We start from the raw sequence: 22750 nt of genomic DNA, 5'->3' as shown, positions 1-22750 counted from the left end.
AAGCATGTAAAAATGGTTGGCAATGGCATCAAGGAAAATGCTGAACGAAGAACAGAACTTGACCCCAAGACCACTGTATTCTTCTGAGAGAGAACCATCTGCTGCTGAGGTTCTGGGCAATGAAACTCAAAGCTGAGTATCACGACAGTAACTCAGACAACTCTTGAAACTGTCAGAGGTCACAATGTCGAATGCCTTCAGAAGCTAGATTGGCAACACAACAAAGATGTTGGATAAGTAAAAGAATTTTTCTTTTTTCTAGTCTTGGTAGTTTTAATTTTCCCACTTTCAATAGATATGATAGAGAAAGATTTCATTTTTCTTAGCTCTCCTCTAAGAATAACCACACAAACAGGATGGCAATGGTACCTGGAATCCTTGGCATGGGGAGAACAACATGAAATGAAGGTTCTATGGTGACTGAGGGGACATTCCCATGTAAGGGGAAAGCCACTTCTCAGCCCCCGCTCTTTGATAGCTTGAGGGAAGGTAGGTATAACTTTACTAGATCTTCAGCTTTTTAAAGAGAAGCCGAAAATCTGCATTTTTATGTGAAGTCTTCTTGCTTGTTAAAGTTTTCAAATGACACAAAAATATAAATAATGTTGTGCTGGCTAGACAAGTCTGTGAGCTAGCAGTTTGCAACCATGAGACGATGCCTTAATTTCTGGTTGCCACCTCTCTCCTAAGCTCCTGACCTGAGTAATCAATTAGCTAACAGACATCTCTATTAGGATCAAAGTTCTCGCAAGTTCAACATGTATCTAAAGCCAAACCAACAGTCTTACCTGTAGACCCCACGCTTTTTCTGCGACTAATGCCTTTAATCAACAGCTCCAATATCCACTCTGCTGTTCCAGCTCTAAACTGGTGGTTGCTCTACACTTCTCTCCCTGCCTTGCCATCCACACTTAATTGAGAACTACAGTTTATCAATTTTTCTCCTAAAACATTTATTCTACATATACTTAAGACCTGTCATGTCCCAGGTAGTATTCTAGGTGCTAAGGAAATACACAGACCCCATGATCTTTGTGCCCAGAGTTGTCATTAATGACTGGGAAAAAAGAAGGAATTTTCTCCATGACAACATTTCCATCGTTATCAGTGGTCTAGTCTCCTAAAGTATGAATGTTGGAAAATGCAAGTGTGAGTGAGTCTTTTGGATTTTATTTTGGTTTTAGAAACATAGTTCCCTAATTACAAAGATTTGATGAACATATTGTTCAGGTTTTATAAAATGGCCTTGACTTACAAAGGATACTGGTTGGCTAATTGAATAAATAAAGTATTAAGTCTTTAAGTCTTTGAGTGTCACCTGGGTGAGGAAGTCTCAGGACATTATCATGATACAGCCACTGGTATTTGGTTTATTCCTAGAACATGCACCAAACTCCTTGACTTCCATGTCTTTTTCAGCTCCATAATCCATATGCAAATTCTATGCCTCACTTTGTAAATCATCTTTCTTTTTATTTCTAATGTGAGCTTCCTTTTTTTTTTTTTGAGTCTGAGTTTTGCTCTTGTTGTTCAGGCTGGAGTGCAATGGCACAATCTCTGCAACCTCCACATCCCAGGTTCAAGTGATTCTCCTGCCTTAGCCTCCCAAGTAGCCGGGATTACAGGCATGTACCACCATGCCTGGCTAATTTTTTGTATTTAGTAGAGACAGGATTTCACCGTGTTGGTCAGGTTGGTCTCCAACTCCTGACCTCAGATGATCCACCTGCCTTGACCTTTGAAAGTGCTGGGATTAAAGGCATGAGCCACCACACCTGGCCTAACCTGAGTTTTTTTTTTTTTTTTTTTTTTTGAGATGGAGTCTGGCTCTGTTGCCCAGGCTGGAATGCAGTGGCGCAATCTCAGCTCACTGCAAGCTCCGCCTCCCAGGTTCACACCATTCTCCTGCCTCAGCCTCCCGAGTAGCTGGGACTACAGGTGCCTGCCACCACGCACCGGCTAATTTTGTATTTTTAGTAGAGATGGGGTTTCATTGTGTTAGCCAGCATGGTCTTGATCTCCTGACCTCATGATTCGCCCGCCTTGGCCTCCCAAAGTGCTGGGATTACAGGCGTGAGCCACTGCGTCCGGCCCTACGTGAGCTTTTTAAGCAATTTGTTTGCTATGCCTAGTATTGGAAAGACAGAGACAGGTCCTGGGAGTATCAGGATGATCATGAGCATTTAAAGCAGAGAGAGAGAGATAGACAGGGAAAAGGGATGCAAAGTGCTAAAGGAGTATGGAGAAAGGAGGAAAGGTGATTAGATGCACTGGAGGAGAATGAAGCATGTGAATTCAGCCTGGTGCCTAAAAGATCTATAGGATTTCAACAGGTGGAAAACAAGACAAAGAGAATGTAGTTGGATGGAATATTCAGAGCAAAAGTCGAAAGATCTGAAGGTACATTCTCCATTCAGGAGATAGTGTCCTCTGGAGAGGTTCCCACAAGGCATAGTGAGGGCAATGGGAGGAGTGAGGCAATGGGGGAATCCAGGCTCAGGAGGCTGAGATCATGTTACACAGAGGCTGGAGAAGGAGGCCTTAACAAGGAACGAGAACAAAAGGCACAAGCTTGGGGTTCCTGAGTAGAAAACGTCAAGCGACTGAAAGCAACTTTTTCATGTCTGTAAGACCAAAGCCTCCAACAGCCTTGCCTGGAACTGTGATTCTTAGATGTGCAGTTTTTCTTTCTGAGCTACAGCACTGTGCCAAGTGTGAATCCAGATAGAAAAACAGAAATACCACTCTGCTGTTTGGAATCACAGGACAATTTTCACACATGCTCTATGTGGAGTATCCTATTGGTCAGACTGGCTGGAGGACTATGCAGAGAAAGAAGGGAAACAAAGTTAATTTGTTGTTAGAGGATTCTAGAAGCACAGGCTTTGGCAGGTTTTAAAAGCAGAATTTACAGCTTTAATAAAACTGATAAAGTCATCCTAACCTTTATGTGGTGAAATATGATTTGATATTCACGGAAGATAAAGTAGACATAGTGAGTTTCCCCAGGGCTCCTGCTGGAGACTAAAATGGCATTGTCTGAAACGAACTCAAGGAATCATCTTTGGAGTTAGATGCGGGTGAATTTGAAGAGATGAGGACCAGGCTAAGGGTTCAAGCATAAGTGAACAAGTATGAAATAGAATTTAAGTCAGATGGTGTTCAGTGTTTTTTAGGTATCATGGTGCATCCAAAAATCCAGAGGAAAGCAGGAGCAGGCTCAGAGGGGCCTTAGCTGGCTCACTTTCAGAATCACAGGCTCCATGGGGTCCCATGATGTCCGACCCCCATTCTTATAGGGCCATAGTTTCGTTTAGTTAAAACAAGATATAAAACCACGTGCAGTTTCATCTTCCTTATTTATCTCTCCGAGATCCAGCAAGAAGATAATTTGCACATAATGACAGATAGGCTCAGGTATCTAGCCCCAAATAGGGTGTCTGGTTGCGATCCATCATCATGACATTTCAGCTTTAACAAATATGGCTGCTCACAGAGGACACAAGACATCAGTGAAATTGGAGGGAGCAAATTTTTTGGAGCCATCCATCAATAAGAAAAAGGATGGAGGGTTTATATGGAATACTACCTTCATCAGTTAGCAGTGGCATGAGTTTTACCTCAAACCCTATTAAGATCCTTTTTTTTTTTAAAAAATAATTAAGCTATTTATTTAATACATCATAGTTGTCATAAAGTTCATACATTTTGCTTTTTGATACCCTAATGTATTTCCATGAATCTTTAAGTCTACAATTTTATAGATATAGTTTTCCATCCAAGAAGCCAGATGTAGATAATTTTTTTATATGTAACTAATTAAAGGCTTTACAAGAGGTTAGGCTGTAAACAGCTAGAATTTTGCCAAAACACCATCCAAAGACACTTAATTAGGAAAGAGTTTTTTTTCTACATTATTGCTTAGTCTTATAAAATGGTAAATTTCAACCAAATTGATACCTTTGTACTCTTATTTGTTTCCTATACTCTTAAATCATACTTCTTGGCAAGCAATATAAGTATTGACATAATTTTTAAATTCAATTAATTGTAAACAAATTCTGATTTGTTAATAAGTGTATATATTTCCCTTTAACCACCTACTATACTACCTCAGAATTAATCCTCCTGTGAAAAAGAACCCTCCGACATGGAAAAAATAATGCAGAGCTTCATCTCTTCTTCAAAGATTTTCATATATTATAGGAACACAAATCCATAAAAAAAGGATTACAATTTGACATTTCATCTTGCCTTACTAATTATGAGATAATAGAGATGTGACAAAAACAAATGTTCTTTAATGTTTTTCTGCCTAACATAGTATTATACTAAGAAATACTGCAATTATGTTGGTGAGCTATTTTCCAGCTTCTCCAAGTATAGGGCACAACTATGGTTCTATCAGTGAGGAGAAATGAATAATCAATCTTATGTAACTCAAAAGAATGATGGGAGGCACAAAAAGATAAACTGACTTTGGCTTTTAGGAACCTGATGTTGACCCTGAAATGCCAGATTCAATAGCACAACAAGAAAACAAAAGATTATAGCAGCAAGATACCACTTTGCCACACATTATTAAGAATTCTGAAATAGGCAATAGCTCAATCACTCAATCTATTGTATCTTCTATTTGTTTTTCTTGCTTTTTGGTTGCAGGCAATTCAAGGCATGCTTATTGCATAGGACCAGCTATTCTTACTGCGCTCTCCGTCTGCGTTGCAGTCATAGCTACCCAACTTCACTTTACGACAATCCATAATTTCGCATTTTGATGAAACGTCTCTCCTTCAAATACAATGCGTTGTTTTCGTTGTTGTTGATGTTGTTGTTGTTGTTGAGACAGAGTCTTGCTCTGTTGCCCAGGCTGGAGTACAGTGGTGCAAACTCTGGTCATTGCGACCTCTGCTTCCCAGGTTCAAGTGATTCTCATGCCTCAGACTCCCAAATAGCTGGGATTACAGGCATTCACCACTACACCTGCCTAACTTTTGTATTTTGGTAGAGACGGGTTTCGTCATGTTGGCCAGGCTGGACTTGAACTCCTAGGCTCAAGTGATCCACCAGCTTTGGCCTCCCAAAGTGCTGGGATTATAGGCATGAGCCACCATGCAGAGAGCCACATTCAAATGCAATGTACATATTTAATAATGTACTATTTGCTTCTACTCAACTAAGTTCTAGAAGGGAATTTTTAACATCTATGGAAATTGTGACCTCCTGCTTGATGCCAGGCATGTCTACATGGAATTGTTCTCAGCATTTTTTTCTTTGGTCTACACGTGTTTCCTTGTTACACAGCCCTCTTGGGCTAAGAACATATTAAAATCAGAAGTTTCTTTTATTTTCTTCAATAGTTTCAGAGTTTCATCTCCTTGTGGAAAATAGCTGCTACAGAATGATAGACACAGGCTTACTCTGGATTTTGTGGACCCTGAGATATCTTTGAACACCCTCCATTTTCACGTGAGTTCCCAATCTTGATTTCTTCACTGTCTTCTTTCTTATCATATTCATTCCCTTATGACAGTTTATCAAGTGCTTGTTTTAGGCAGGCAGATGCTTTTTAGTTTCGAGTTTGTCACTGGTTTATCTGGACTTGGCCTTTTTTTTTGATCCTGCTGGATTAGAGGCTTGAATCATGAGCTCCTGAAATTTGGGTTTTGATTCAAATAGTTCTTTCTTTTCTGTAGTCTTGACTTCAGGTTTGACTGGCTCAGGTGACTTCTCACTCTTCCGTTTACCTGTAGTACAGCCTGCAACGCATAAGAAATCAGAAAAATCAGTTGTGCTTCTCTTACAGTGAGACCAACCTTCTAATATATCACAAAGACTGGAACATCTGGGTGGGATGAACAAGCATCATTGGAATTGGCCCCTAGATTGAAGCACTGACTGCAGCCTGGTTATTGCTAAGCAATGACATTTTCTTTTCCCACCATTACAGGCAAGGTCCAAACACCAGGAACCACAAGACACTGTGTTTACCACTTGCTGTAGCAAGCACAGGTCTGACGGCCGAGGCTACTGCCAACTTCTGGAGATGGCTCCCAATTCTTTTACATTGTATTTTTTCCTTTTAGAATGAATATCCAAAAATCATACATTTTTGTTACTTGGGAGCTACATGGAGACTCTTAAATCAGTTGCAATCTAAGTTTCTGGCTCTTTTACCAAGATTGCTAAATCCTCCTTGAAAGATAAATAAGAGAAAGGGAACTTACTTTTGATTGGTTGATTATGAAGTCAAACGGAGTCTCATTTTTGTGTGTGTGATTCTTTGGATTTTTATAAGGGGTTGGATTATCATTGAATCAAATTTGGAGAGACACCATGCAAGGAGCATTAGTTGTGATGTACGCCAGTTTTATTTTCAGACAGTCAAGATGGAAACATTACAAAAGTTTACTCTCTAATAGAAAGTGAAGGGACTTAAGAATTAGGCCATCTGTAAAATGTTTCTAAATAAATACACACTTATTAAGAATTAAGCCTTTATGGTGCAAAGTTAGAAAATAGATGCATCAACAACATAAGAGAGAAGAAAGTGATTGGCGAAAGAACTTAAAATAGGCTATTTACTCTAGCTGGCACCATGATTGCCAAGTTAGTTGAGCCTGTGGATATGTAATTACTTGGGTCTCTAATACTCAACATCCAAATCTAGGTTCAATCACCCAAGTTTTTAGCTTGAGTTGCTCAGATAATCCATGACCCCCCTAGGATACTCTCCATAGAGTTAGAGGAGACAGAGTCCAATTGGAATCCAGTACTAGTGGGAGTTGTTCCCCTAGGTTAAAGAGCTACTGAGATGCGTTCTAGTTACAGTACTCATTAGTGTGCATAGGTGAATACTGTGCCACAGCGTGTTGGGGATGCTCACTACACTTCTTCAGGACCCTGCACACTGATTGATTAGTTGTTCTCCCCATAGCTCTGGGAAGAAATTAAATGCAGTCTCTCATTTTGCTAAAGTAAAAAAAGAGACAGAGACAGTAAGAGACTTACTTCATGCCGTACATGAAGGCCACATTAACATGAGCCCTATGACTTTTTCTGACTTTAGACAAATGTTTAAAAAAACACACCTAAAAAGACTTGTTCTGTTATAATAGAAACTTAATTAGAACCAACTTGAATTAGAAGGGAAGGACACTAGGATCTCCTGGGACTCTAAGAGCAGGGGCTCTTCATAGTCTGCAGAGGGCAATCAGGAACTAGAGTGCTGTGGAGATGCAGGAAGTCCCTTCAGTGAATCTGTTTTACTCTTCTTTTCTTACTGCAGATCACTTTTCTGTATTTCCCAGTTCAAATGGTAGTTTCTAACATATTAATGAAGGCCTAAGAATAAAATGCAAGGAATGGGTTGGAGAAAGCCCGTATAAAATCCAAAAAGGTAAGGGAGGGTTCTGGAGGTGAGTGGACAGAGAAACCATGATAGAAGAGGTTGATGTAAATTCATAATGGAAACCTAAAAGTAAACAGCAACAATTACAAAAGCCAGGAATGACTAAAGGAAGGTGATGGCTTGGCTATATTTCAGCACCAACATGCATATGAATCTATTTTATTTTTATTGCTTAATGCATTGGGGTGTGTCCACTCTTGCTGGAAAAGTTTGAGAGGGACATTGTGTCTTCATGAAATAATAAGACTTTATGGTAAGGAAGAAGAATGATTGATCTTTGGAGGACTGTTGTTCATAATTCTGTAATGGAAGGATTAGCAAGGAAGCAGGGTAGTGTTTGCATAAGAAGGGGAATGAACAAAAGAGACATCTATTGATGACTGAACTTTCTTTCCCATCAATCTCTTTCTTTTTTCCTTTATTTGACTGAATTTTATTATTAGAAGTGAGAAAATGACAGAATTTTATTTCTACAATTTATCATTAATAATGATAACCCTAAATAGTTTGGAAATTTTCAACTTTAAAAGAATTTCCTGTGTTCAACACAAGAACCTTTCCATTTGGCCACATTATTTTTTAATTTCAATGGATTCTTTCATCCAGAGACATTGTTGAGTAGTACATGTTGTATTATATGATACTGTGTGCTAGAGAGCACAAGGTTAGGCGCTGCTCAGAGTCCACACTGTTCTCTAAGCATTTCATCCATATTAACTCACACATCCATATGTGCCTCCAGTGACACAGACCCTGTTATTTTCTTATTTTTCTGGTGAGGAAACTGAGGCACAGAAAATTAAACAACTAGCCCTGGGTCACACAGGGAGGAAGTAGAATATGATCTCAGCATGCAGACTCCACAGCTTTTCCCTTAACTCAGCTATCTTCTCAAAAGGCTACAAATAAAAGTGTCTATGACAAATTGCAACTTATGATGTACACAGAAAGGAGTTTTCCAGAAGCAGAGAAGGTGTGACTGATTCCCAGCTGTTTGATCTGTCTGTCAAAAAAGGTTCAATGATGGAGGACTGTGAATGTTGAACTTAACTGTTAGACAACGGGGACCCATTAGAGAATTAGAGATTTTGGAGAAGGACAATTACCATGGTGATGCTTTAGATGGGAAGCTCATTTGGCAACTCCTGTGAAGAATGGTTTGGTGCAGGAGAATAAAGTGATGAGAATTAGGGTCTTTGGATCAGGGTAGGAGGCCAGCTAGGAGCAGTCTTGCAATTGGCCTAGGTGGGATGTGATTTGTGTTTGATATGATTTTGGGAGATCTGGAGAAGACCTAAAAAGACATACCTTAATAGCTTCCTCTTTTCTCAGCTTTCCTTCTTTACAACAAGCACACTTACTTTTTTCTGGTTCCTTTCCCTGTGAGAGTTTTGCAACGCAACAAAACAGTCATGTTTTTGCCTTTGATATTTGAGTGCTAATCAGGATACATTCTGCTGTTTGTGATTTGAAAGGTAGCCATTTGGAACAAATGAAAGCATGATCCTCGGTCTATGTTCTTGTTTAGAGTGGACCTTCTGCAGCAGTTTCAATGGCTTTGGTGAGGTCTGATATGTTCTAGATGCTTTAACATAAGCAAAGCCTTTTGAAGGCCTTGCCTGATGCTGATTAGTCTCCAGAAAATGACAAACTGTGACACCAGCTCCCAGGAATTACACACCAGGGGAAGATGTATTTTCAGCTCTTTCCATTTCTGCCCTTTGCGTGTCCTTCTTGAGGAAAGCCTTAATGCTTTTATATCCCTCAGTGCTTTACATTTAGTGCTTTACATTTGTATTGTTTGGCATTTTGCTAGTAATTCTAACTAGGGCCTGTTATAATATGTGACTGTTTATTTTCTTTCATGGACCTTAGGCCACCTCTTTTAAAAATGACTTGTCCTGAAAGTATTACGGTAAGTGAAATAAGCCAGACACAGAAGTGCAAACATTGCATAAATCCACTTACATGAAGTACCTAGAATTCTGAATTCTGTCAAATTCATAGAAACAGAAAGTAGAATGGTGGCTGCCAGCGCCTGGGAGGAGAGAGGAAAGGAGAGTTAGTGTTTAAGGGGTACAGAGTTTCAGACTGGAATAATGAAAGAATTCTGGAGGTGGATTCTTGCGATAGTTGCACAAAAATGTGAATCTATTTAATGCTACCAAACTGTACTCTTAAAAATGGTTAAAGTGACACATATTATCTTATGTATATTTTATCACAATAAAAAATTGAGTGGTCCTAACTTATCCTACTTTCCCCTTGCAGGGATGATTTGTTGGTGGCTTAGTTTCAGGGCTCTCACATTAATGATTCTACATTGCTTAAAATTCCTTTTATGTTTTTTTCAGTGGGCAAGCTACAAACATTTATTAAACATGAGCCAGACCCTATCACTCCCATCCAGGTAAATTATTGATCCTCTTTGCCGAGAGCTGCATTTTATAAGCCATATTGTTACAGTCTTGCCAACGCACCACAATGTAGCAGTCCCTCATTGTAAGGTGAATTTCACCCAGAGTTCTTTGTCTTATGACCAAGAGAATTAAGGAGCTTGTACACAAAGGGTAAGGTTGGAGTGAAAGTTTAATAAGTGAAAGAAGAAAGCTCTCTACTCTGGAGAGGGGACCTGGAAGAGGGTTGTCATTGCCATTTTTACAGTTGAATGCAAGGCTTTTATAAAAAACCAATGAGGGCTGGGCATCTCATTTGCATAAGGTACAAACTGTGTAGCTCTACTCTGTCCTCCTAGTGCACATGCAGACCCATAGCTTGAGTTGCTCCATTATTCCCTTGTTCCCCTTACTGCGCATGTGTTAAGGGATGGAATTTTCCATTGTGGACATGTCTGAGCAAGTTACCCATGTAGACTTTCTTATCTGTGCAGCTGTGGGCATGTGTTAGGCAAACCCACCTATGAAAGTTCCCTTATCTGTGCATAAAGCTTGAATTTTCAGGCTGTTTTTTTGTTTGAAAAAATTCAACCGAAGACCCCCCGCAACTGCCTGCCTGACTGGTTTCTTCATATCTTCTTTCTCAATATTCTCCTAAAGACCAAATCTACAAGGCATTAAAGATGTCATCAAAGAAGGAGAAAATAATTGCAGGACTCAGTGTAGAGGACTACGTGCTCGCAAACAAGATGTTCCCGATAAGTCCTGCTCTTGCAAACAAAGCAGGACGTTTCTTCTCTGCAAACAGGAAGAACAAAAGTCAGCCGCAAACAGCAGACTCTGGGAACTGGTTAATGTTTAAGCATCTTGAGAAATCAGAAAGTTAGGGAAAGGTCAGAAAAACAACGCATGACATAAAAACAACTTGTGTCATAAAAACAACTCGTGTCTTGTGACGTAGTAAAATTCCACAAGTGTATATAAAATAAAGCAGAGCGTGCTGCTTGGGGCGGCCGCCATGTTTGTCTTGCCCTGTGTTGTCTTGTGTGTTCATTCCTTTGTTTAGGAAACATGCGGACCCCAACAACTCAGAGCTTGAGAAATTGAGAAGTTATATATATTACTCTACCATTGGACTTTTCAGAGACTTTACTGTACTAACATGTATAAAACATTCTCAAGAAGGGAGCATAGTATGCCCATTTCCCCAAAATTTCTCACCACACAACTGTTAAAATAACAAATAATGTCTTGAAACTAGAATTTATTGGAAAATAGTTTAGGGAATAGTGGCCAACAGAATAAAGTCCACTATTCAGTATGACTCCCTCTCTTATGATGACTCCCTCTCTTATGATGACTCCAATTAAACTTTCAGCCATGTATTACATTTTCCTGCACTTGAATAGTATACAGCCAAACTTCTTGATATTTCCTGAGGGAAATTTGCACTCTTGGCATTTCATGTGTTTGTTTAGGCTTGGTCTGATGTGCTCTCCCCTCATTTTGTCCTCCTGAAACACTTCACCTTGTTCACTTCAAAGTTTTACCTGTTCTTTTAAGTGTAAATGAATTACTCTTCTTTTGTGATCACCATAGCAAACATCTTTTTTGTTGTTGTTGTTTTTAGCATTAATGCATAAATTAGCTAATTACATGAGCAATGATGGCATCCTACCATCTATTCTTGTTAACTGTTCACAAGTCTCTCTTACCTACTAAATATTAAGTTTCAGGAATGTGAGGTAAGGCATTATGTCTTATTTCTCTTTGCATTTTCCAGCCTGTTGTCATTCACATTAAATAGGTGCTCATGTGCATATATTTATAAAGTTGAATTTAATAACTAAGCAGCACCCAAGATGTACAGAGCGCTGAGCCAGGTTTAAATGATTGCATTAAAAATATTAGTCACAGATTCCATTCTAAGAGACAGAAAACCAACATATGCAGATCTGAAGTAATTTTCAAAAAATTATATATAAAGTAAAATAGCTGGTACAAATGGTGGAATAAAAATAGAATACATGAATACTGAGGCAATGAACAATTAAAGAATAATCTAAGTTGGTTAGGTTTAGGGATATTGTTCTAGGTGAGTTTTTTTTTTTTTTTTTTTTTTTTTTTTTTTTTTTTTTTTGATGGAGTCTTGCTGTTGTCAGCCTGGGCTGGAGTGCTGGAGTGCAATGGTATGATCTTGGCTTACCGCAGCCTCTGGGTTCCAGCAATTCTCCTGCGTCAGCCCCTCGAGTAGCTGAGATTACAGGCACCCACCACCATGCTCAGCTAATTTTTGCATTTTTAGTAGAGACAGGGTTTCACCACGTTGGCCAGGCTGGTCTCAAACTCCTGACCTCAGGTGATCCACCTGCCTTGGCCTCCCAAAGTGCTGGGATTACAGGCATGAGCCACTGCGCCCGTCCTTGAAGTGAGTTTTAAAGGAAGTAGAGAGCCTGGTTTAGTAAAGAGGAACAGAAATGCTGTGTTTTCCTTTGCTATCATTTTGCTTTATATCCTCGTCATCTTTTTCATCATCACTTACCATTCCTATCACCATTTACTATCCAAGATCTGTACATGAACTGTGCTACATGTTAAACTTTACTCATCTACCTCATGTTATTGGGGCTTCCAGGGTTCAGTAAGATGATGTCTGTAGAAATACAGTAATCCAGCATCTCTTACTTGCTGTGATTTTCTTCGTCGATCCTGGAGATGGTAAAATAACACAGGGAAAATAATGGAGGTGTTTTTATACTCTAGTAAGTCTTAGCACATCAGCCACATAGTTGTGCTCTAAACTATTGTTCGGCAATCATTAGGCTGAACAACAGTTCAATCATTATTGTTGAACAATCATCATTGAACAATCATTATTGTTCAGCAAGAATCATTAGCTTGACCTGAAGCTTAATTCCATGTTGACACCATATTCTGACGAAAAGATTTACAGGCTTTTTTTTTTTTTTTTTTCTACTTTAGTATTATTTGCTTAAATAATTTAGATTTTTAAGACTCCAGCAAAGTTTTCACAAGTCTTGTTTTCTTTTCTTTTTTTTTTTTTTTGAGACGGAGTCTCGCTCTGTTGCCCAGGCTGGAGTGCAGTGGCCGGATCTCAGCTCACTGCAAGCTCCGCCTCCCAGGTTCACGCCATTCTCCTGCCTCAGCCTCCCGAGTAGCTGGGACTACAGGCGCCCGCCACCTCGCCCGGCTAATTTTTTGTATTTTTTTTTTTTTTTTTTTTTTTTTGAGACGGAGTCTTGCTCTGTCACCCAGGCTGGAGTGCAGTGGCCGGATCTCAGCTCACTGCAAGCTCCGCCTCCCGGGTTTACGCCATTCTCCTGCCTCAGCCTCCCGAGTAGCTGGGACTACAGGCGCCCGCCACCGCGCCCGGCTAGTTTTTTGTATTTTTAGTAGAGACGGGGTTTCACCGTGTTAGCCAGGAAGGTCTCGATCTCCTGACCTCGTGATCCGCCCGCCTCGGCCTCCCAAAGTGCTGGGATTACAGGCTTGAGCCACGGCACCCAGCCCACAAGTCTTGTTTTATGGAAGTTTATGAAAGTGGGCACTGCCTAAATGACTGCTGGCCCTCCCGAATTACTTGTCGATTACTTGGCTTTTGCAGGTATGATGGACATTCCTGCCATTGCTGGCAATGGGAAGGGTAGGTCTTGATGTTCAGTGTGTCACATGCTATGTCACTCATAGGGGCAGCTACACTGATGAAGCTTCAATAGGAAAAATTGTTGGAAAAAATTAAGGTGTCCAGTTGGCTGAATGACATCACAGAAATAATGGGAACAGTTGGGCTAGATAAAAGGGATGCCTAGAGACATGATTGGATGTAAAGGACTGGCTACATTATTCTGCAAACTTCCCACAGCCAACTTTCCCAAGCTGGGCTTGTGGCTTATTTACTAGGTGAAACACCAGGTGTATTTGCTCCTGTGAGTATTCAATATAAGAGAGAAGTTCAGCTTTCCTTAACAAGTGCAAGCCACCGACATTTTTTTTTCCATTGGAATACTTCTTTTGAATGAGATATTGAGCTATTGTGTTTAACCAAATATTGCATAGGAAGATGGCTTGTAAGCAGGAGAGTAATTCCCAACAGCAGTGAATAATATTTTATGCATTATGACATACTTCCAACACTCCATTATATATGTGAATGCTCTTCACATGTATAATGTGAATTTAATTATTTGAGAAAATTTCGTCTCTTGGAATTTAGAACTTGCTTGTGTTTGGTTTATAAAGCAGATTTTTCTATTATTATTTGATACAGATGTGGGAGACGGAAGAAACTTTGGGCAGTGGTGGTGTGTGTTGTAATCAGAGTGGAGGCAAGGATGTGATATTGTTTTTCAATTGCTAGAGTTTCTACTACCACAGAGCAAATTCCAAAACCTTCATTTCAGAGTGCTTTTGGAGTACATGAGTATGCAAATGATGGGAGAGATTTTTTAAAAAGGGAACTGCAAGGGAGCAGCTACAAGCAAAGTATATATAATTGAGTGAATCTGGCACTTTTGTTTTTCTTGCCCATATAAATAAGATTAGAAGTAACTTTAGCTTCAGAAACTTACATTTCAGCTTATTTTATATAGTTACGAACTGAGATAATATCTTGAGACACTATTTGTTGAGCCCTTCTTTTTTCTAATTTATTTTCCCCCAGGCTATCAGACGCTTCCCTACTACTCCAAAAAGAAGTGGGAATGTCATAAAGGGAGCTAAAAGAAAAGGATGGATACAGTAGCTTGTGCCTGTAATCCTAGCACTTTGGGAGGATGAGGTAGGAGGATTGCCTGAAACCAGGAGTTGGAGACTCAGTTTGGGCAGCATAGAGAGACTTTGTTCCTACAAAAAGTAAAAAAAAAAAAAAAAAAAAAGCCCGACATGGTGGTGTGTGCCTATAGTCCCAGGTACTCAGGGGGCTGAGGTGAGAGGATTGCTGGAGCACAGGAGGTTGAGGCTACAGTGAGCTATGAACATGCCACTGCACTGCAGCCTGGGCAACAGAGTGAGACTCTGTCTCTTAAAAAAAAATAAGTAAAAGAAGAAAGAGTCTGTGTTTCATTTTCTTGATTTCCAAAGCAGAGTTTTAAGTTTGAAAAGAGAAGGATTGAAAAATGTAGGGAGCAAACAAAATTGACACCATAGAAGTAGCCGAAGGAGACTAGACAAACTTATGCTAGAGCAGTGTTGCCTCTACCCTGACCCCTGGCTGAGAGACAGAAGAATGCACAAGGTCAGTTTCACAAGACTTCACATATAAAGGGTTGGCCAAAACTGGAAATCCAGCCAATGTTCTGAAGAGCTCTGACTGCCACTGAGAGAGTACTGTATGCTGCCTGGGTGAAGAAGCTGTGACAATGGTCTATCTTGTCCCCAAGAGTCCTTTTATGAGCAGCTGTATGCACATGGCTCACTTGTCATTTTGTGGAATGATGTCAGGCTGTAGTTAAACTTACCAACATGGGTACCATCCTGTTCCCCTTTTAATGGCCTACTACAAACTCCAATGTTGAGTAATTTTCCTTAGGTAATGAAGTCAGTAATTCTTTCACTAGGATTTACCCCCAGTGTACAGATAGGATTCAAATCCAGACAGTCTAGCCCAGGCATGGAGCTTCTACCCTCTAAGAAGTATAGAGAGATCTAAGAAAGTGAACCATGGGAACTGTCGTCAGTAGATGCTGAAAGCTGTGACAGTCTTTTCTCTGAGCTGAACAGCCGGCTGCTTAGAAAGGATACTTTCTATTAGTCATGATCTTGTGAAAAATGAAAAATCTTTATTTTAGTTATGTTTGAAATGACTGCCTTTATAGATGTTGGTGATAATCTGCTCATGCTTTATTCATAGTCTATCTTAAGAAATTATTGTCAATCTTCTATTTTTTGCCCTTCTCTGAGGCTTGGGTTTTCCACCTGTAAAATTAGAGTGAAACACCCACCCTACAGGGTTACAAAGACTAAATTGGATAACACGTCAAATGTGAAAGCACTTAACAGAGTACCTGGGATGCACAAGACCTAGAAAATTTTAGTTATCTTCTCAGAAAAAATGTTTCTAAGGCTATTTAACATGTATTAATCACAATAAAAGGTTAGATATCAGAATAAAATATATAGCATGTCTAGTTAATGGTCACACATCTTTATTTACCTTGGAAATCTACCCAGAAGCACTTTGTCTAACATCCCGATTCCATTGAGGTCCTCAGAAGGGGTTTCAGTTATTTCACAGATGGGAATGAAATAAGAGGTAGGGCAAAGCTCATCTACATGATCCTTTATGGACCTCACTCTAGGCCATCTAGAATATAAGTATGCCATCCAACCCTCACCACAGCCTTGAATTTCTGGCTCAAAAACTGCCAGAGCCATCCGTCAATCTGCAATCCAATGTGTGTTTTTGAGGAGACTTTATGAGTTAGAGATCCATTCCCAAGCCCACATATTTGATTTCTTTAAAATTGATGTGCCTTTATACAATCTTTCTTCTTAAATGTCCACTTCTTATCATTAGGGAATTTTATCTTCACTTATATCTTTCTTTGGTTGCAAAATTGAAGAGACTAATCAGGGAGAAACTATTATTTGATGTTATATAGAGAATTAAGCAGAGTTCTTGCTTTTTCAGAAGGTAGCATAGAAATCACATGAGGATTTTAGTGCTACACATCAGGGCATTTCAGGAGTAAAGAAGAAGACCATTGTGTGTGCTTTTATTTTATTTTTTTTCTGCTTAATTGGGATAATTATTTTTCATCACCTGATGTTTAATTCAATGTTTCTAAAATTCAAAGCCCCTATTAATCTCATTTAACACAATAGCCACCTTTATTAGAAAACATTTCTTACTTAGTCTTGATAATTTATTTTTTGCAATTGTCATATTATGGATAATGTAGTAGGAATAATTTTGTCTTAAAGACCAGACCTTGAATCTCATCATTTTTGTTGTTATTGGTGATGATAATAAACTGCTGTTAAATTCCAATATTCTAAAAGATCTCTGAAATGACTGAGCATCTGTTAGTTTGACTGATTTTTCCCTAGGGCATCAATTTGAGTGCAAAATTTTTGTAAGCTAACTTGTGTTTGGTGTCTTTGTTTTGTGCTGCTATAACAGAATACCTGAGACTGGGAAACTTATAAAGAAGATAAATTTATTTCCTCACAATTTCTGGAGGCTAGGAAGTCCAAGATTACAGGGTCAGCATCTTGCGAGGACCTTCCTGCTGCTTAATAACATGGTGGAAGGCATAACGTGGGACTGGGGGAGATGGAAGGAGAGAGAGAGAGAGCAAGCAGAGGAGGAGGTTGAACTCACCCTTTTATAACAAACCCGCTCCCTCCATAACAGCCCTAATCCATTCATGAGGGCAGAACCCTCATAACCTAATCATCTCTTAAAAGTCCCACCCCAAACATTGCTGTATTGGGGATCAAATTTCCAACATAGCACTTCGATATCTGTGTTTGTTGAGGAAGGAGTATTTAAATCCTGATGCATTTTTTTTTTTTTTTTAATGTGAAGAAATTCCTAGAAATTACAGTCTCTCTCCCACCTTGGGTATGCCCTGCTTCAGGCCCCTACAAGGATGCTGGTGAGGGAAACCAGAATCTTCTTTAGTTTATTTGAATGGAAAGAGACAAATCTTCTGAGGGAAGACAAAGGCCTGTCATTAATAATATTTTCCTAGTCTTTTGCTTCGAGCCTTTCCAAAAATAAGGAATTCAAGCTGTTAAAAATGTATCAAAGCATAATGTCAACCCAAGGTAAAGAAGAGCGTGTCTGGTCTCTGTGCTGCCAATAGTTAATCACAAATTTCCTTATCATGAACGTACTAATGTAGGAAATCAGAACTTGGTCTGTTCAAATCTTTCAAAGCACGTAAGAACTATTTCACGTCTTTGAATAAAAACCCAGTTTCCCTTGATAAGATCGTAGAGACAAATGTGAAATAGAGCTATCTTTTAAATAAAAGTATAAATGTTGTAAAAACTTCAGTTACATCACTGATGTGTTTCTGGACTTTTCTATCAGTAGTATCATTAGAATTAATTGTGTATATACTGCTGTACTGCTATCCTCAGCTGCCCATATGTTAAAATCACCTGTCTTAACATCAACAAGCTGTTGTTTTAGTATTGCTTGCTGTACCAGTGCTTAGGACAGTGTGTCTACCAATTACTAAATATACGCTAGAACATTTTCCTCATCTTTGAATGTTGAGGAAGCTATAATTATACTTCCTTTTTTTTTCCCAGAGTGTCACAAAACTCAAACGACTTATCTTCCTACAACCTACCTTCTCGTTTCTTTTTGGAGGCAAATTTATAATGTGGAGGAATTCATAATGCCTTGGACAAAATGTGCAGCTATTGTTTTTACTGAGAAGTTTGCAAGTACCTGTTTTATCCATATAGATATCCAAGTGCTATGGTTTAATATATCTCCCAAATTTCACATGTTGGAAATTTGAGCCACAACACAGCAATGTTGGGGAGGGTGGGACTTACTTTTAAGAGGTGATTAGGTTATGAGGGCTCTGTCCTCATGAATGGATTAGTGCAGTTACAGAGGGAGTGGGTTTGTTATAAAAGGATGATTAGTTCAACCTCCTCCTTTGCAGTTTATTTAGAGATCGATTTTACTTTGTATGGAGGAAAAGGGAGTGGATTGGGGCACTGGAAAAATAATAAAAATAATTGTGATTACTCTCTTCTCAAACATTGAATGTTTGTCCACATTTTTTCATTGGTCTGTACATTCCAAATGTTTCACTGTCATTTATATATCTTTTATACTCTTAAAAGTTAAACTGAGGCCCTCCTCATGCAAATGAAGGCCCCAAGGAGTAGAAATGCTAACTAGCCCAGGGCCAGAGACTGAGAGGTGGGAATTAGTTTAGGTCTTTACATTTCCTCACATTGAACTTTACTAGGTGGGCAATGCTGACCCTTGCTTTCATTAATTCATTGACCCCATATTATCCCATAAAAATTACTTAAGGAAATTTTTATTTGACAATTTGAGGATGTTATATGACCCTCAGTAGCAAGCCATACCATGTTTCTTTCTCTAACATTTATGCTTCCTTGAAGTTTTAAACTTTTGCCAGTCAGCAAACTGTTCACTAAATTATTTCTGTGGGTAGGAAGCTCCTAGGATTTAAAGGAAAATAAAGATGCATGAAATATTGTTTTTACTTGGGAGGTACATTTTTGGGGAGGTAAGGCAGCTACTCTAAAACCTTAAACAGTCACTCAGCTGCTGTGTGATTCAATACCATATCAGTAACATAGAGACTTCATGCTATTGGTGAATCTTCAGAAGGAGGGTTGTCCACAGGCAAACTCTAAAGCTGTTGGTATGTAGGATCTGTGCTTGGATTTAGAAGCAACTGAAATATAGGTAATGAAAATTAAAATGGAGCTGAGGAGATCTTGGTTCTCACTCTAGACTTGACCTTGGGTAAGTAAAGGAATCGCTTGAGTCACAGTTTTCTCATCTGTAAACTGAAGCACTTGGGCATAGTTTTAGAGTCAGATGGATCTAAATGTAATAATTTGGGCAAGAAGGACTCCTTGTGGTAGGAAGTCTCTCTGATAGGTGCCAATGATTCTTGCCTCCTGCTATACATGGCAACATTGAGGGAATGTCACTTCCATAATTAGGTTACAAAATATTGGTACTTTTTTTCTTGCTAGCAGATGCTCTCTGTTGCTTTCTTGGCTTGCACACTTTGATAAAGCATGATGTTATGTTGTAGGGGCCCCCAAACAAGGAACCGGGAGCTGCCTTTAGAAAAGAACTAGTAAAGAATTAAAACCATCAGTCCAGCAGCCTACAAAGAGATGAATGCTGCCAACAGCCACTGAGTAACCAGGAAGCACCTCCTTCCCTAGTCGAGACTACAGATGAGACCACAAACACTGGGCGCACACTTTGATTACAGCCTTATGAGAGACCATGAACCAGGGGACCCAAAGAAGTCATGACCAGATTCCTGCCCTACAGAAATTATGAGATAATAAATAAGTATTGTTTTAACATACTATGTTTTAGAGTAATTTTATACTCAGCAACAGATAATTAATACATTCCTTTAATTAAAAATATTGCTTAATATCACAAAATACTGCATATTTATTATGGAACTAAGATAATACAGATAAGAAAAGGGAGAAGCATCTATTATGCTTGCTTCCTGGAAATAATCCCTGTTTGACCTTGATTAATCTGTTAACCCTTGTTAAATCTGTTAAATCATCTTCAGTGTGCACATGGGGCATGGTTTTGTTTCTCCGTGCATTTGATGTCATCGGATGGCTCTCAGGAATTTCTTAAAATTATGGTTCTACTGATAGTACTTTCACAAAGTTGTTATTTTATGCCATTGCTTGGGATTTGGAGCCAATTGGAAGGCAGATTCTTGTGCTTATTCCTTTTTTAAGATTTTAACAGAGACGAGGGCTCACTGTGTTGCACAGGTTGGTCTTCAACTCTTGAGCTGAAGCAAGCCTCTTACCTTGGCCTCCCAAAGTGCTGGGATTTCAGGTGTGAGCCATGGCGCTTGGCCTAGTTCTTCATTCTTTGTTTTTTTTTTTCCCCCAAGATGGAGTCTTGCTCTGTCGCCTAGGCTGGAGTGCAGTGGCATGATCTTGGCTCACTGCAAGCTCCACCTACCGGGTTCACACCATTCTCCTGGCCCAGCCTCCCGAGTAGCTGGGACTACAGGCACCCGCCACCACATCTGGCTAATTTTTTGTATTTTTAGTAGAGACGGGGTTTCACCGTGTTAGCCAGGATGGTCTCGATCTCCTGACCTCGTGATCTGCCTTCCTCGGCCCCCCAAAGCGCTGGGATTACAGGCGTGAGCCACCGCGCCCAGCCTAGTTCTTCATTCTTAACTGGTGCTTTCTCTTTCTAATTTTTTTCTCCCTTGATTTCAATGGCAATTGCATTGAACTTTTCTCCTGACACTTTAGATTCTCCTTCTCAGTTCAGACCAGGTGTGGTGTCCTAGACTTCTTTGCTAGCTTTTCTTTTTACGCTCATCTCTTATGTTTGAGGATTCTATTTTGGGGCTTTTCCTGATCTAAACTTGTGCATTCTCAAGGTTTATCTAGCCTGCAGATATAGTTGGAGCTCATATTTCTTGAAGTGCAGAGTATGAACCACGGCTGGAATGGCAAGGGATTTGAGGGGGTTCATACTGATGTGATGAACTAATACCAAATCCCATGCTGAAAACTTCATATCTCATTTCAATGTTTTTCCTATTCAGATTACATCATTATGTGTGAAACTTGAACACCTCTCCCATATAGGTGTTCTGACCAGCTCCCACTTAGTCTTCAAGACTTTACCCTCCATCCTTTCCCAATGGCAAGAAAATTATAACTGTGATTTATAAGGCTATATATTATAGTAAATTTTTGAAATCATAGTCCAGGCGCAGTGTCTCATACCTGTAATCCCACACTTCTGGAGGCTGAGGTGGGGGGGGTCACTTAAGGCCAGGAGTTCAAGACCAGCCTGGCCAACATGGCGAAACCCCGTCTCTACTAAAAATACAAAAATTAGCCCAGTGCGGTGGCACACACCTGTAGTCCTAGCTACTTGGGAGGCTGGGGCATGGGAATCACTTGAGTCTGGGAGGCGGAGGTTACAATGAGCCTAGATCACACCACTGCACTGCAGCCTAGGTGACAGAGTGAGACTCTGTCTCAAGAAAAAAAATAAAAAAGAAAAATTTTTTTTTGAAATCATAAAGGGTTTGACTGCAAAATTTTTCAATAGTATAAACATGTAAAGAAAGTCCTCCTTCCTACATTTCCCCAGTCCTACTCTTCCCCCTTAGAGGTAACCACTATTAATAGTTTATTGTGGTTTCTAGCTCTTTTTGTCTGCATTTACAAACATACATATAAATAATAGAATCTATATATGAATATGGTTCAGCAGTTAGCTTTCTCATTTCATATCTCATGGGCATCTGTGCACGCCAGGGCTTAAAAATCTACCACTTTTTTTTTAGCAGTTGCTTTTTTTTTTTTTTTTAAAGGAGAGATCAAGGAAAGAAACTGACTTTCATGTCTCCAGGGTTCTTCAGAAATACGTTAGAGAAACTTTGTTTAATGCAGCAACTTGTCTTATTTTTATCCTTATTTTATAATACGTCCTTGAATACAATATCTACACTTTTTTTCAGGAGTAAGTTCAGGCAGAACTTCAGTAACTGACATTTCTTATATCATGTATTTATGTATTCATTTACTTATATCAACGCTCCTATCCCATCTTAATACATGTTAGTTTTTTGTGCTTATGACCCTCTGCCACCCACCTCTAGGACCCATTTATTAATTTGTTACATTTGAAAAACATCAATGTTTTTCAACCATATTATTGAATTTAATTCTCAAAGTGAATCTGTGAGCTAAAAAAAGTTATTTCTATTTTACAAAGGAGGAAGTTGAAGCTTAGAGAAAATTGCCTAACTACCAACTGAGTCGTATTACATTGCCTGTATTCATACCCTCCTATCCCATCTCCTGTGAGCTTAAGATTTACCAGGGTGGGCTGGACATGGGCGTGGTGGCTCACGCCTGTAATCCCAGCACTTTGGGAGGCTGAGATGGGCAGATCATCTGAGGTCAGGAGTTCTAGACCAGGCTGGCCAACATGGTGAAACTCTGTCTCTACCAAAAATACAAAAATTAGCCGGGTGTGGTGGTGCACACCTGTAATGCCAGCTACTCAGGAGGCTGAGACAAGATAATTGCTTGAACCCAGGAGACAGAGTTTGCAGTGAGCCAAGATCATGCCACTGCACTCCAGCCTGGGCAACACAGCAAGATTCCATCTCAAAAAAACAAACAAAAAAGATTTATCGGGGTGAAGTCCTGCCATATATGCTCA

The 22750-nt window shown here is 39.5% G+C and overlaps 1 long non-coding RNA gene across 1 annotated transcript; it reads left to right on the top strand.

The window, feature by feature from the left end:
- The first annotated feature begins 5348 nt into the window (after positions 1-5348).
- On the top strand, positions 5349-10838 carry LOC135970829 (uncharacterized). The gene is made up of 3 exons (XR_010586680.1): positions 5349-5469; positions 9766-9821; positions 10468-10838. It is a non-coding gene; the product is annotated as an uncharacterized lncRNA (long non-coding RNA).
- Positions 10839-22750: the final 11912 nt, after the last annotated feature.

The sequence above is a fragment of the Macaca fascicularis genome, chromosome 5, assembly GCF_037993035.2.
Source record: "Macaca fascicularis isolate 582-1 chromosome 5, T2T-MFA8v1.1".
NCBI classification, from domain to species: Eukaryota; Metazoa; Chordata; class Mammalia; order Primates; family Cercopithecidae; genus Macaca; species Macaca fascicularis.
The sequence above is the reverse complement of the archived record's forward strand: the minus strand, read 5'-3'. Positions and strand labels throughout refer to the sequence as shown.